This window comes from Artemia franciscana, chromosome 1, assembly GCF_032884065.1.
Source record: "Artemia franciscana chromosome 1, ASM3288406v1, whole genome shotgun sequence".
Taxonomy (NCBI): domain Eukaryota; kingdom Metazoa; phylum Arthropoda; class Branchiopoda; order Anostraca; family Artemiidae; genus Artemia; species Artemia franciscana.
This window is the reverse complement of record NC_088863.1, coordinates 53,904,039-53,920,399: the sequence shown is the minus strand read 5'-3', so window position 1 is coordinate 53,920,399 and position 16,361 is coordinate 53,904,039. Positions and strand designations below refer to the sequence as shown.

The 16,361-nt window shown below is 32.8% G+C and overlaps 1 protein-coding gene across 7 annotated transcripts in view; it reads left to right on the top strand.

Annotated features, from left to right (window-relative positions):
- Positions 1-16,361, top strand: part of LOC136031369 (A disintegrin and metalloproteinase with thrombospondin motifs 9-like) — a 466,037-nt gene that overhangs the window by 158,971 nt on the left and 290,705 nt on the right. The window lies entirely within an intron of this gene.

The following is a 16,361-nucleotide window of genomic DNA, read 5'->3' as shown; positions in this document are numbered from 1 at the left end:
ACCATCGAGAGTTGTCGAGAATTTGAGGATTGACTAGGAAAATTTAACTTGAAAAGACAATGAGATTTACGTCTCTTTTTTTGTCAGCTAGTTTATCAAAACAGGTGACATCACAAGGAACTCCCAAAGCGAATAAATTGTAAAATAATAATTCTTTTGAGCTGATCTTGTGTTTCCTTGCAGATATGCTAAAACATTTTGTTTAGAACTGCACTTTTTTGAACTTTGAGAAGAAAATTCTGTTTTATTTGCTCAAAAAAATAAAATTCACCCTTTCTGATGACGATGTTTTTATTAAAACTGATTACCTTTATCTCCAGTACGGAAATTGAGAAGTTAAATGATTTTTCAAGTTCCCTTGACTCGTGCATCCCAGGTTCTTAAATGGTAGTAGTAATACTGGAACAGGGACGGAAGTCACACCTGAGGTTCTAAAGATTATACCCTTAACCTCATCTTCCTTTACCCTAAGCCCTATTTGGGTATTCAAGAGGATAAATCAAAAGGTTAGTATAAGAGACACATAAGTTGCATACATACATGAGAACATATTCTGCTCGGATTACTTAAGAGAACGGATGTAAAAAAAATCTTTTATCTATGATTATTTTTTTTTTTAGTTTGAATCAAACTTGTTTAAATTTCCATAGGCTTCCTTCACTGAGTGAATATAAAGCGGAATTTTGAATTCATTTATAATACAAACTAAATTAAAAAAAATCAAAAAGTGACAAGTCAGATACCTTTTTTTCTTTTAAAGCAAGCTCGGGTGAAGAAACTGGCGAAATTTTGTACCCCAATGAATCAGTTATTATGACAGTTTTTTAAAAAGAAACTTATTGTCGCCTCTATTTTGTTAGTTTGAGCTTAGAATTATTCCTTTTTAACTTTTTATTTTTATTTTTTAAGTGAGAAATTTTAAAGCTTTTTTTAGAACAAAAGAAATTCCCTTGTAACATTTTCAAAATACGAAATTAATATGATATATGTGTGTTAGTCTTGATTTTTTCTATTAGAAAAATAATATTCATAGTGGTATTTTTTTTTTTTACTTTTATTTGAACTTTTGTGTTTGGACTTATATTATGAAGTATATTATGGAATAGATTCAAAGCATTCATTTTTATTTTTCATGATGATGTTCTACATAACTTTTTTAAGTGATCAAATATTATTAGCGAAATCAGATTTATTTTTAACTGTGTGTGTTTTTATTTCTGAAAATTTAAACCCAAGTATCTTAAATGCTCAAATATTTTTTTTATATTCCTATTTTTGAAAACTAAAGCCCAAGTCTCTTAAATGGTAAGTATTTTTAATAAAACAAGATGTATTTTAACCGTATGCATTTCTTTTCATGAAAACTAAACAACAAGTTTTTTAAATGATCAAATATTGTTAATGAAATCTAGATGTATTCTAACCGTATCCACTGCTTCTTATGAAAACTAAAACTTTAGTTTCTTAAATGATGAAATGTTTCCTTTTTTTAAACTAAAGACTCAAGTTTCTTAAATAAACAAATATTTTAAATAAAATCAGTTGTATTCTAGCCATGAATGTTTTTATTTCAGAAAGCTAAATCCTAAGTTTCTTTTATTTTATTTTATTTTAAGGATGTGCAATGTGCATGTGCATGTTTCTTTTATTTTAAGCATGTGCAATTCTTTTCATGAGAAGTAACCCCAAGTTTCTTAAATGATCAAATACAGATGATGAAAATTAGATCACTCTAACTGTATGCGTTGGTTCTTTACGAAAATTAAACCTTAGTTTCCTAAATGATCAAATATATTCGACAAAATCAAATGTACTTTAACCATGTGCATCTTTATTTGTCAAGATCAAATGTACTTTAACCATGTGCGTCTTTATTTGTCAAGACTATAACCCAAGTTTCTTAATTACTCAGCCATTTTTAATTAAGTAAGATCTATTTTAACCGTGTGCATTCTTTTATATGAAAACTAAATCCTTGGTTTCTTATGAGATCAAATACTTTTAATAAAATCAATTGTACTTTAACCGTATGACCTCTTCTTTTGAAAACTAAAGACCCAAGTTTCTTAAATAATCAGGTATTTCCAATAAAATCATATGCATTCTAACTTTGAGTGTTTACATTTCAGAAGAAACCCTAACTTCATTAGTTGCTTATAGATTTCTAACAAAATGAGAAAAATTTCTGTCTCTTAAGCTAAAACTTATGCTTCTTAACTATTCAAATATTTTTGATAAAGTACGATGCTTTTTAACCATGTATGTTCTTTTTTATGAAAACTAAAACCCAAGTTTGTTAAATGATCAAATATGGTGAACAAAATCAGATGTATTCTAACCGTGTTTGCTCTTGTTTTATAAAAACTGAAACCAAACATTTTTAATTGATAGAGTTTTTTTTTAATCAAATTTATTTTAAACATTCGTATTCTAATTTGTATAGAATAAAGCCCGAGTTTCTTTAATACTAAAATAAGATATGGTTTAACCGTGTCCGTTCTTTTTCCTCATGAAAACTTAACTCCAAGCTTCTCAAATGATGAAATATTATTAAAAAAAATCATGTGTATTTTATCTGTATTTCTTTTTGTTTCTTGATGTAAAACCTAAGTTTCATAAATGATGAATATTTCTAATAAAACAAGATATATTTTAACCGTGTGCGTTTCTTTTCATGAAAACTAAATACCAAGTTTCTTAAATCAACAAATATTATAATAAAAATCAGATGTATTTTAACAGTATGTATTGCTTTTTATGGGAACAACAACCTTAGTTTCTTAAATGTTCTAATATTTTTAATAAAATCAAATATACTTTAACCACAAACGTCCTTAATTTTCAAGGCTATAGTGAGTTTTTAATATAGTTTTTAATACAGTAAGATATATTTTAACCGCTATCGTTCCTTTCTATGAAAACTAAAACCAAAATTTCTTAAAAGATCGAATGCTATTAACGAAATTAGATGTAATTTAGCCGTGTGCGCTTTTCTATGAAAACTAAAACCCAAGTTTCTTATATGATCAATATGACTTTAACCATGTGCCTTGTTATTTGTCAAAACCTAAGCTCGTGTTTCTTAAAGATATTTAAAAAAATATTTCTATTAAATAAGATACATTTCGTGCGTTCCTTTTTATTAAAACTAAAACACATGTTTCTTAAATGATAAAATATATTTTAAACTTGTGTGGTCTTATTTCTTAAAACTAAAGCAAAGTTTCTTAAATGCTCAAATTTTATTAATGTAAATCAGATATATCCTAATTGTATGGGTCGCTTTTTATGAAAAGTAAAACCTTAGTTTCTTAAATGATGGAATATTTTTAATAAAATCAAATGTACTTTAACCATATGCGTCCTTATTAATCAAAACTAAAACCCAAGTTTCTTAACTACTATTCTCAATGCGGTAATATGTATTTGAACCTTTTATGAAAAAAGGTTTTATCGTTCCTTTTATGAAAACTAAAACCCAAATTTCTTGAATGATCAAAAATTACAAGTAAATTCAGACACATTTCTCCATTTGCGCTCTTCTTTTTTATTAAAACTAAAACCCAAGTTTCCTTATTAATCAAATACGATTAATAAATTAGATACATTTTAAACGTGTAGGTTCATATTTCTGAAAACTAAAGCCTAGGCTCCTTAATGTTCAAATATTTTTCAATAAATAAAATGGTTTTTTAACCGTTTATGTTCTTTTTCCCTATGAAAGCTAAGCCCCAAGTATCTCAAAAGATCAAATATTATTATATTACTAATAAATCAGAAGCATTTTAACCTAATGTGTTCTTATTTCTGAATCTAAAACCCAAGTTTCTTATATGCCCACATATTATTAATGAAAATCAGATATACGCTAGGTGTATGCCTCGCTTCTTATGAAAACTAAAACTTTAGCTTCTTAAATGATCAAATATTTTTAATATAATCAATTTTATTTTAACCATATACTCCCTTTTTTTAAAAAACTAAATCTCAAGTTTCTTTACTACTCAAACATTTTTAATGTGGTAAGATTTATTTTAGCCTTGTGCGCTCCCTTTTATGAAAACTAAAACCCAAGTTTTTTAAATGATTAAATATTATAAATAAAATCAGATGCGTAAAATCCATAGGTGCGCTTTTTGTATGAAAACTAAAACCCAAGTTTTCTTAATGATCAAACATGATTAACAAATTAGATGTATTTTAAACATGTGTGTTCTTATTTCTGAAAACTAAAGCCAAAGTTCCTTAAATGCTCAAATGTTTTTAATAAAAGAAGATATTTTTAACCATTTTCTTTCTTTTTACTTGTGAAAAATAAACCTCAAGTGTCTCAAATGATCAAATATTATTAATAAAAAAGATGTATTTTAACCAGGTGCCTTCTTTGCTTTAAAACTAAAAACCCAAGTTTCTTAAGTGATCAAATATTATTAATAAAATTAGATGTATTTTAACCATCAGGGTTTTTAATTAAAAAAACTAAATCCCAAGTTTCTTAAATGCTGATATATTCCTAATGAAACAAGATGTATTTTAACCGTATGCGTCTTTTCTTGAAAAATAAACGCCAAGTTCTTTTAATTATCAAATTATATTAATAATTACCAAATGTATTCTAACCGTATGCACTGCTTTAATAAAAATTAAAATCTTAGTTTTTAAAATAGTCAAGTATCTTTAATAAAATCAAATATACTTTAACCATAATTATTTTAATTGATATGTATTTGAACTGTGCGGGTTCCTTCTTATGAAAACTAAAACCAAAGTAGCTTAATTGATTAAATATCAATAATAAAATCAGGTGAGCTTTAACTGTTTTCTCTCTTTTTATGAAAACTAAAACCAAATTTTCTTAAATGATTATATTTTATTAATAAATAAGATGCATTTTAAACCTTTGTGTTCTTATATCTGAAATCTAAAACCGAAGATTCTTTGATGGTCAAACATTTTAAATGAAATAACATTTGCTTTAACCGTATACATTCTAGACTAGGTACAAACTAGACCCCAAGCTTCGCAAACGAACAAATACTATTAATAAAATCAAATGTATTTTTTCTATATGTATTCTAATGTTTGAATCTAAAACCCAAGTTTCTTAAATGCCCAAATATTTTTAATAAACCAGATGTGTTTTAACCGTGTGTTTTCCTTTCTATGGAAACTAAAACCAAAGTTTCTTGAATGATAAACTATTATTAATAGATTCAGGTGTATTTTGACCGTGTGCACTTGTGTTTATGAAAACTAAAGCCCAACTTTCTTAAATGGTCAGTCTGACTTTAACCATATGCGTTGCTATTTGTTTAAGACACATTGTAACCATGTGTGTTCTTTTTATGAAAACTAAAACCGAAGTATCTTAAATAAGAAAATGTTATTAATAAGATCAGATGTATTCTAAACATCTCTGCTCGTTTTTCTTAAAACTAAAACCAAGTTTCTTAAATGCTCAAGTATTGTTAATGAAAATCAGACACATTCTAACCGTATGTGTTGCTTTTTATGAAAACTAAAACCTTAGTTTCTCAAATGATTATATATTAATATTTGATCATAAAATGATCAAATAATATGTGTTTTAACAGTGTGCCTTCTTTTAATGATTAAATAAAAAAAACTAATTTTTTTAGCTGAAAGTAAGGAGCGACATTAAAACTTAAAACGAACAGAAATTACTCCGTATATGAAATGAGTTGTCCCCTCCAAAATTCCTCGCTCTTTACGCTAAAGCTTTTAATTGTTTTAAAAAGTAGAATTGTGGCAAAGAGTCAAACTTTAGCGTAAAGAGCGAGGGATTGTGGAGGGGACAACTCATTTCATATACGGAGTAATTTCTGTTCGTTTTAAGTTTTAATGTCGCTCCTTACTTTCAGCTAAAAAAATTAGTTTTTTTTATTTAATTTCTGAACGTTTTTGAACTAATGCATGTTTAGTTTTGGCTGTCCGCACATAAATTATTAAAATGAAATTTGTATATTAATTTTTTTTTAGCTAAATGGTTTTCTCTTAGTTTTGATCAGACGATTTTGAGAAATAAGGGGTGGAGAAGGAGGCCTAGTTGCCCTCCAATTTTTTCGGTTACTTAAAAAGGCAACTAGAACTTTTAATTTTTAATGAACGTTTTTATTAGTAAAAAATATACGTAACTTAAGAATTAACTTACGTAACAAACTTTCATAACCTTATATTTTTATTGTGTATACGAGGGGGTTTGTACCCTCGTTAATACCTCGCTCTTTACACTAAATCGTAAGTTTTGTCCCAATTCTTTAAGAATGACCCCTGAATCAGAAAGGCCGTAGAATAAATAGTTGAAATTACTAAAAATACTTTAGCATAAAGAGCAAGGTATTTATCTCCTCCTAAATACCTCGCTCTTTATGCTAAAGTATTTTTAGAACCCCTCATATGCGTAATAATCTCTGTTCGTTTTAAGTTTCAATGCTACTTCTTCCTTTCATTTGAAAAAACGTTTTCATGTTTATTTTTCATTGTTTTCTTATAGTAATGCTAGAGAATCCTGCGCCCTTGTCATTGAATTTTTCTTCCCCCATGACAGATTCCTCCAAGGAAAGATCCTCCAACATAGCCCATCCCCCTCAGCACCACCCCCAAACAAAATAAAATCCCCCTAAAAACGTCTGTACACTTCCCAATAACCATTACTATATGTAAACACTGGTCAAAGTTTGTAACTTGCAGCCCCACCCCCAGGGACTGTGGGGGAGTAAGTCATCCCCAAAGACATAGTTATTATGGTTTTCGACTATGCTGAACAAAATGGCAATCTCAAAATTTTGATCCGTTGACTTTGGGAAAACAATGAGCGTGGGAGGGGGCCTAGATGCCCTCCAATTTTTTTGGTCACTTAAAAAGGGCACTAGAACTTTTCATTTCCGTTAGAATGAGCTCTCTTGCGGCATTTTAGGACCACTTGGTCGATACGATGACCCCTGGGGAAAAGAAAAAAAAAACAAACAAAAAAAAAAAACAAACAAATAAACACGCACCCGTGATTTGTCTTCTGGCAAAAAATACAAAATTCCACTTTTTTGTAGGTAGGAGCTTGAAACTTCTACAGTATGGTTCTCTGATACGCTGAATCTGATGGTGTCATTTTCGTTAAGATCCTACCACTTTTAGGGGGTGTTTTCCCCTTTTTCCCTAAATAAGGCAAATTTTCTCAGGCTCGTAACTTTTGATAGGTAAGACTAAACTTGATGAAACTTATATATTTAAAATCAGCATTAAAATGCGATTCTTTTGATGTAGCTATTGATATCAAAGTTCAATTTTTTAGAGTTTTGGTTACTATTGAGCCGGGTCGCTCCTTACTACAGTTCGTTACCACGAACTGTTTGAAAACTGAAAACCTAAGTTTCGTAAGTGATCAAATATTACTAATAAGACATGGTATATTTTAATCCCGTGCGTTTCTTTTCACAAAAAAATTAACGTCAAGTTTCTTAAATGATGAAATATTATTGATGAAAATCAGATGTACTAACCGTATGCATTGCTCTTTATGAAAATAAAACATTAATTTCTTAAATGATCAAATATTTATAATAAAATTAAATGTATTTTAACCATATTCATCCTAATTTTTCTAAAATAAAACCAATGTTTCTAACTACTCAAATATTTTCAGTATAGTAAAATGTTATATAACCATGTGCGATCCTTTTTATGAAAACTAAAACCCAAGTTTTTTAAATAGTCAAACGTTCTTAATAAATTCAGATGTATTATTACCGTGTGTGTTATTTTTATGAAAAATAAACCCAATTTTCTTAAATGGCCAAATCTTATTTATAAATCAAATGCATGTAAACGTATGTGTTCTAATTTCTCAAAACTTGAGCCCAGGTTTCTTTAATGCTCGAATATTTTTAATGAAATAAGAAATGTTTAGACCATTTGTGTTTTTTATGAAAACTAAACCCCAAGTTTAACAAATGATCAAATATTTTAAGAAAATTAAGGCCGTGATTAAGTGAACTTGAAAACATCGAGCTTCAAAATTGAAGTTAGCTTAGACTTCTGTCTTTTAATTCTCTAGAGACCGTCAATTGTCAAAACTTCAAATAGCACCAATTATCAAGTCTTGTGAAAGGTTTTGATAGACAGCTTCCTTTGGCGAGATGCCTCAGCCGAGAAATAGTAATATATTTGGTTGCGTCTTGCGAAACTTGGTTACCGACAAAGGGAGAAGAGAAAATGAGCAAAAGAGCACTATCATTCTCAAGTACAAAATACCCATGTATATGGAACTGTGACGGCATGCATGGAGTGCATTTTAAAATTTATTGTTTTTTCCACTTTTTACAAACAACTTACAAATAATAGAATAGGCTATTGAAAATACCTCAGTCGATTTATTCGAAACTAAACACCAAATTTAGTTGAAAGCTTTCTTCGAGGATTCTTAGAAAACCAAAGTTTTCTTACGAATTAAATAAAAAAAAAAATAACTGAAAGTAAGGAGTGACATTAAAACGAACAGAAATTACTTCGTATATGAAAGGGACTGCTTCCTCGTGAACGCCCCACTCTTTACGCTAAAGTTTTTTACTGTTTTAAAAAATAGAGTTAAGAGAAAGAGTCAGTCTTTAGCGTGAAGAGCGGGGCGTTGATGAGGAAGCAGCCCCTTTCATATATGAAGTAATTTCTGTTCGTTTTTTGTTTTAATGTCACTCCTTACTTTAGTAAAAAAATACTTGTTTTTATTTAATTTAATTTCTGAACGTTTTTGAATCAATGGTTGTTTTGATTTATGCTCTCCGCAGATGAATAATTAAAACGAAATTTGCATATTTTTTTAGCTAAATGGCTTTCTCATAGTTTAGATCGAATGGTTTTGAGAAAAAAAGGCTCGGGGAAGGAGGTCTCCGATAATTTGGTTATTTAAAAAGGCAACTAAAACTTTCAAATTTTTTACGAATGTTTTTATTAGTAAAATTATTAGTAAAAATAAATTTTATTAGTTAAAGATATACATAACTTACAAATTAGCTTACGTAACGAACCTCTGTATTCTCATATTTTTATTACATATATGAGGGGGTTCACCTCCTCGTCAATACCTCGCTCTTCACGCTAAAGCTAAAATTTTGTCACAATTTCTTAAGAATGACCCCTGAATCACAAAAGCCATAGAATAAATAGTTGAAATTTCTGAAAATACTTTAGCGTAAAGAGCGAGGTATTAGGAGGAGGTGAGCCCCTCATATGTGTAATAATTTCTGTTCCTTTTAAGTTTTAATGCTGCTCCTTTCTTTCAGCTGACAAAACTTTGTCATATTTATTTTTTCATTGTTTTTTAGAAAATGCTAGAAAATCCTGCGCTCCCTTCATGGAAATTTTCTTCCCCCATGACAAATTCCTCCATGAAAAGATCCCCCAACATTTTACCCTCTTCTCAACCCCTGCCCCCAACCAAATGAAAACGCCCCTGAAAACGTCTGTACACTACCCTGTTTGTAACTTGTAGCCCCTCCCACGGGGACTGTGGGGGAGTAAGTCGTCTCAAAAGACATAGTTTATAAGGATTTTCGACTACGTTGAATAAAATGGCTATCTCAGAATTTTGATCCGGTGACTTTGGAAAATAATTAGCGTGGGATGGGGGCCTAGGTGCCCTCCGATTTCTTTGGTCTCTTAAAAAGGGCACTAGAACTTTTAATTTCCGTTAGAATGAGCCCTCTCGCAAGATTCTAGGACCACTGGGTTGATACGATCACCCCTGGAAAAAAAACAACAGCAAAATAAACAAACTAACAAACACGCATCTGTGATCTACCTTCTGACAAAAATACAAAATTCCACATTTTTGTAGATAGGAGCTTGAAACTTCTGCAATAAGGTTCTCTGATACGTTGAATCTGATGGTGTAATTTTCGTTAAGATTTTAAGATTTTTAGGGGTTGTTTCCCCCTATTTTCTAAAATAAAGCAAATTTTCTTAGGCTCGCAACTTTTGATGGGTAAGACTAAACTTGATGATGCTTATATATTTAAAATCAGCATTAAAATGCGATTCTTTTGATGTAGCTATTAGTATCAAAATTCCATTTTTTAGAGTATTGGTTACTATTGAGCCGGGTCGCTCCTTATTACAGTTCGTTACCACGAACTGTTTGATAAAGTTGGAGGACAAGCAATATAAACAAAGGCATTTTATTTTAATGATAATACAATTAAGTGTGTAAATACAAGGCAGGATAGAATGTAATGAAAATGAATTATCCTGTTACCGGTACTAGACGATTAATCTTATAAGTACGGCTCTCGTATTGGAAGCCCCCATGGAACTCTGGGATCGACAAGCTCTGGGATCAAAGCATCCATGAAGAATCCTTTTAGCTCGGGAAAAATCTTTTCGGTCCAAAAGCCTGGATCGCGGTCTATCTTCTCAATGTAGAAGTCCTTCTGGGTAAAAATCATGAAAAAGCAAGTATCTTGCATAGCACCTTCAAGCTGACATTGCACTTGGTAAAAGTAGTCTTGTTCCCGTTTGAGGTTGACCAGTCCATTATTTCCAACTTCCATGCAACAGTCCATCTTAGCCTCTTTTCGGTTCTTTATCCACTCGCCTATCCCCAAATTTTTCGCAGTTTCTGGACACTTTATTTCCAAAAGTGCTCTTTTTTTGCACGGCATAATTACAAGTAATCCGGACTGGCACCAATGAAGCCATGCTCATAGTGTACAAAAAAACTGCATCGCTCCACTTTAAATCTGGTCGATTCTTCAAACTTTTTTGCAGCTACTGGTTCAAATGTATGCCCTTAAATCATTGCTTTAGTCACTTTTGATGGCGCATAAAGAAGTTTTTGCACCAAGGGGGTTACAATCTTTGTCCTTCGCTTGGATATAGTTCCGGCCCATGAAGCCGTTATTCTGTCCCTGCTTACTGCTGACCAGCTTCCGTCGTCTTGTCCTTGTAGGCGAGCCCCAGCTTCTATTTCTTGAATTTGTTCAGTGCTGCACTCTAGTCGTTGTAAAAAGGCACTCTTCATTATTTCGAAATCAACAGCTGCAAGATTTGGAGTTGCTGCGTTTGGCCCATACTTCCCATCAGGCCCATTTACTTTCTTCTTCTTCGGTATTTCATTGCGACAAGTCATTGACTTTCGAGCCCTCTTCTTTAGAGCTCTTAGCCTAGATTTCCTCATTGAAAGTTTTGTCAACGCTCGAGGTGGTATCCTTCCTGTGATAATTCTAAATATATGAAGCCTTCCTAGCTCTCCTTTACTATATTTAACACCAGCAGCTGCTACTCAAGCATTATATCGACCATTTTGAGTCACGAGGAATTGCTTCCCTCCTATTTATTTTGCAACTATACTCATAAAGTACTCAGCCAAGTTGCTTGTACTATTCCCAATCAGTAGTCGCGCTCTTCTTGTTAGAGTCTCAAATGCTTGTAGGACATGGCAGAGGAATATCATAGAGGGACAATCTGTAAGAGGCACTTTGCTACCTGAGTCTTTACAGAGCCCAGGGCATTTTGTGTGATCACCTCTGAAGAAATGGTGAGGAATGGCATTAAGAGCCTCTATTAGTTCTTTTGCGCCTTTGCCTTCTTGGCTAATTCGGATGATGGTTGCCCGGGCGTACCCACTTAGCTTTTTAATCCTTATTGGAGTTAGCCTTTTCGAGCATTCTTGGCCACCAGTCTTCCTTTTGTTATACAATCGCAAAGTAAGGCATTTGCAGGCATGATTTACGCATTCCACTTTCTCAATCATCCGTCCGTATGGAACCTTAGCGATCAACTCATTATACAAGTTGGAGTCTCCATCAGCAACGAACCTCTTATATTTTAGTTTGTGCATTGTTGGAACTAAGCGAAATGCCTCTACTATTGTGTCCGCTTTATGTAATTAACCGAATTTAATGTGTTTTTCCGAATTTATGTAACGGAAGAACATAGCACAAAACTTGTTTCAAACTCCAATGTGGAGCAGCTTCTTAGAGTAGTATCTAATCACCACACCACATCCAGATAAAGCTCTGTAACGAGTCCCTTAGCTTCGCGTGCAGCAACTTCCATCAACAATTACAGTTGTCTGCACCAGACCCTCGTGGTCAAACCCTTCTCCAGCTCTCAAAGCTGCCTCTCTTTCTGCTTTTCCATTTTGTAATAAATATTCGGCAAGGAGTTTTTCTGTTTTCTCGCAGATTTCGCGCTCGTACTTTGAAAACACTGCAGACGCTGGAATATGTAGTCCTAATGTATAAAAACGCTCCTCAATCTTGGCCTGCGTAAGTCGAGCATTTATTGCTCCCAGGACCATCTCACGATTTAAGTTTTTAGTCACTCTGTCTTATGCTTGTGGCGCATTTTTATGTTTTTTTCATGATGGAGGAGCTTCGGTCAATACTGACTCCTCCTCTTTGCAGGATTCACATCTGAATACAAATCTGCCTCGGAGTCCATGTAGATATTCTTTTTCAAACATCATATTTGGGACGTCCTTGATGTCTTTGCAACTAAAAAAAATATATATTTAATAAAATAAAATGAATGAGACTTTCCCAAAAGTTTTAGACTGAAGAACTTGCCAACATATTGACCCTTTACCAGGATTTTATTTTCGGGGGGTGGATTTAAACAAATGTCCTGGAATCGTAAAGGCCCTGGGTCGTCAATCTTCAAAACCGTTCTGTCGTTCGATGAACATTTGTGCGTTTTGACGATTATAGCAGGCGTTGGAATATTTCAAATTATGTGTTGAGGAAACACGCGCTTCGACATTTCAAATTACTGAATAATGGAAATACGCCACCGACGCAAGGACCTTTGTTGTCACAAATGTCGTTAATCCCAAGAAAGAAAAGGTTCACAAATCAAAAATTATAAGCAATGACACGAAGTCGCCGATGCCACTCCCCCGCGACTTTTTTTTAGATGCTATTCATTGTGATTTTAGATTTAATGAGTGAAAATTGGAGGACACATGCTTCAAAAAATTTACTCAAAAACAAAAAATAAAAAACGGAAGGAGTTCACAGATGATAAGCGAACGGCTCGACAAAAGAGAATAAAAAGGCACTTACTTATTTGGTACTAATTTTTTATCTGCTAAAGCCCCTGTTAAAAACAATAAAAAAAGTGGGAGTCCTGTTGCTTAGGAATTTTGTCTTTTAACATCGATCTTGCATGGAATCAAGTAATATAAAGACAAGTACAGAGGGCTACAAAACTCCAGCAAGAAAGAAACAATATAGGACCTGAGCTTGCTGAGCTTTCCTCTACTTCATTTATGCCAAAAAGGAGGTAGATTTAGCTGGTCGAATCAAAAAAAGGGACTCAACTGACCAGAGTAAGATTTGACGAAATACCTCTATAGTCTCTACTGCTATAATTACTACCGTTATATACGAATAAATAAAACATAATCTTTGGTTTCCTTTATTATTTACAAGGGGAGAGTGGGGGGACGGTTAAATCGCGAAAATTAGAAAAAAGGAGGTATTTTTAACTTACGAACGGATGATACGATCTAAATGAAATTTGATGTTGGGAAGGATATCGTGTCTCAGAGCTCTTATTTTAAATCCCGACCGGATCAGGTGACATTGGGGAAAGTTAGGGTGGAGAAAACCTAAAATCTAAAAAAAAAACACAAGTCCTTGATACATGATTGACTAATCAGAACAGATCCGCTCTCTTTGGGGGAGTTGGGGGAGGGTTAATTCTGAAATTTTTTTTTTTGGGGGGGGGTGTTGAGTAGAATTAAAGGACCCTATGTTCATCCATATGGTAAAAAGGACGTATCTGCAATATCTCAGGAACTCTAATGGTATTAAATTTTGATTTCCAGGGCCTATTTAGGGGGATGGTGAACTAAATAGAAAACACTACGTTCATGTCCATTCAAGGTTTTCAAAAGATGTTTATCTGTAATATCAAATGAGCTCCTAGGGGACTAATGTATAAGCTTCTTAACAGGATATTGGTCACTGGTGCATCCAGAAGGGGCTGGGGGCTCCCATTATTTTTTCAAGGCCCTTAATGATTTTTTGTGGCACCGCCTTTCTCTGTATTTTATTTTTTTCACTCTTTCTTTAGAATAAATCGCTCAATTTGGTCAATTATTGGTCCCTTTGTCAAACCCCCCCTTAAGATTTTATTCATTGTTGCTCTTGTCACATTGGAACTCCCTCAAGATTTTGCTCTTGATCTACTTCTGATATTGGTCAGAATGGCTTTAACCCTGAAGATTGGGCGAGTATTCAGTTTATTTATTTGAAGAATATTCCAAGTACCCATTCATCAAGAGCTCTATTGTACAATTATTATCGAAACTAGTTGCTGAATTTCGTCCAGTATCAAACAGATCATCGTAAAGAACTGTAGGTAAGGAGCGACACGTCTCAATGGCAACCGAAATAAAAAAAAAATAAATTGGATCCAATAGATATGTTAAGTTTATTTATATAAATTTTATATATCTATTATATATCGAATTTATAATGTGGTGTGATGTATTTGAATCACAGCATCAGATTCAACGTGTTCAAGAACCCGACTGTAAAGGTTTAAAGTTCTTATCTACAAAAATGTGGAATTCTCTATTTCTTTGTCAGAAGAAAGACCACGGATGGTTTTAATTTTTTCCAGGGGTGACCGTATTAAGCCAATTGTCTTAGGAAATTCGGAGAGAACTCATTTGAAAAAAATTAAAGCTGTAGTGTCCTTTTAAGTGACCAAAAAGATTGGAAGGCAACTAGCCTCCCTCCCACGTACTTTCCCCCAAAAATAATCTGATCCAAATTTTGAGGTAACCATTTTGTTCAGCAGAGATGAAAAGTCCCAAACTGTCTTTTGAAATAACATACTCCCCCTCAGTCTCTGGGGATATATCGTTAAGTTTTAAAACTTTGCCCAATGCTTACGCATAGTATTTGTTATTCGGAAGTATACGTACATTTTTTGGAAGGGGGAATTTCGATCTCGGTCTGGGTTTCCACGAGGTTAGTTTTCCGTGTGGAGGGAAATTTCAAGGGGTTAGATTTACAAGGGAAATTTTGTCCTGACGGGATTTGACAGAATTCCTATACGAAATTATTTTCATTTGTCTTACTTTCTCTTTGCCTATTAAATTTTGTTTTTGGATGTGTTCCGGGGGAATTGTCCTGAGAGATTTCCAGCGTTTTTGATTTTCTGGGATATCATTTCCTCGGGAGTGGGGTTTCTGGAGTTGTCGGAAAAACGATTCAAACTTAAAGTCCTTCTCAAATAAAAGTTTGCTAGGGAGAATTTCTCAGGCTGAATCTTCTGCAAATAAATTTTACAAAGGGAAGGATTTTCAGTGAGGATGGAATTGTCTTGAAGGATTTTTATGGAGGGGGTGTACTTCACGGGAGATGAACTTTCCATGGAGGAGTTTTCCGTTAGTGTGGGGAGTTTTTCATGAAGGATATGCCAGATTTACCGGTATTATCTGAAAAACTATCAGAAACTAAATAAAAATAAGCCATTTTTTAACTGAAAGTTAGGAGCAACATTAAAACTCAAAACAAAAAGAAATTATTCCGTATATTAAGGGTTTGTCTCCTCCTCAATAGGCTACCGTGCTCTTTACCCCAAAGTTTAACTACACTTCTCAGTTTTTAAGAACGGCTGCTTAAATACAAGGAAGCTTAAATTAGAATAGAAAGCCTTATTAAAAGTGCTAAAAACTTTAGCATGAAGAACAAGGTATTAAGGAGGGGTAAACCCTTCACACACGGAATACTATTCGTTCATTTTGAGTTTTAATATTGCTCTTTACTTTCAGGGCTAACGTCCCCAATGTGTTGTAACGACAATGACGTCATTTGCGGTTTACTGAAAACAAAATACATCTTAAACATTTTGCCTTCCATACCGTTAATAAACACAAAATTGCCGATTTCACAAATGAATGTCAAATATATTAAGCTGTCATTCTGCATTTAATTACATTTTTTAGTAATTCTGGTTGTTATGATGAATTTGTTTTATTTTACAGCAAATGGAAATTCACGGGCTAATTTTCAGCTTAAATTGGACTCATAGCAACTTTTTGTCTTGCGGAATTATAATCAAAGTAAGGGATGAATTTTAGTCTCATATCTTTAAGAGTCTATCATGAACATACGAATGATAGGGATTTTTGCCTGACCCCCCCTCCTCCCCAAAGACACACACATAATTGTCTTTTTATATTGTTTATTTAATAATGTTTATATTTATTATTTGATAACAAGGCCGTATCTAGTTTTATTAGGGGGTTTTCGGGGAGGGGGCTAAAAAGCTAAAAAAAAAACTAAAAATTTGTGTATGTTCATTTTTGTTACGTTTTTACGTGTCGTAAAAAC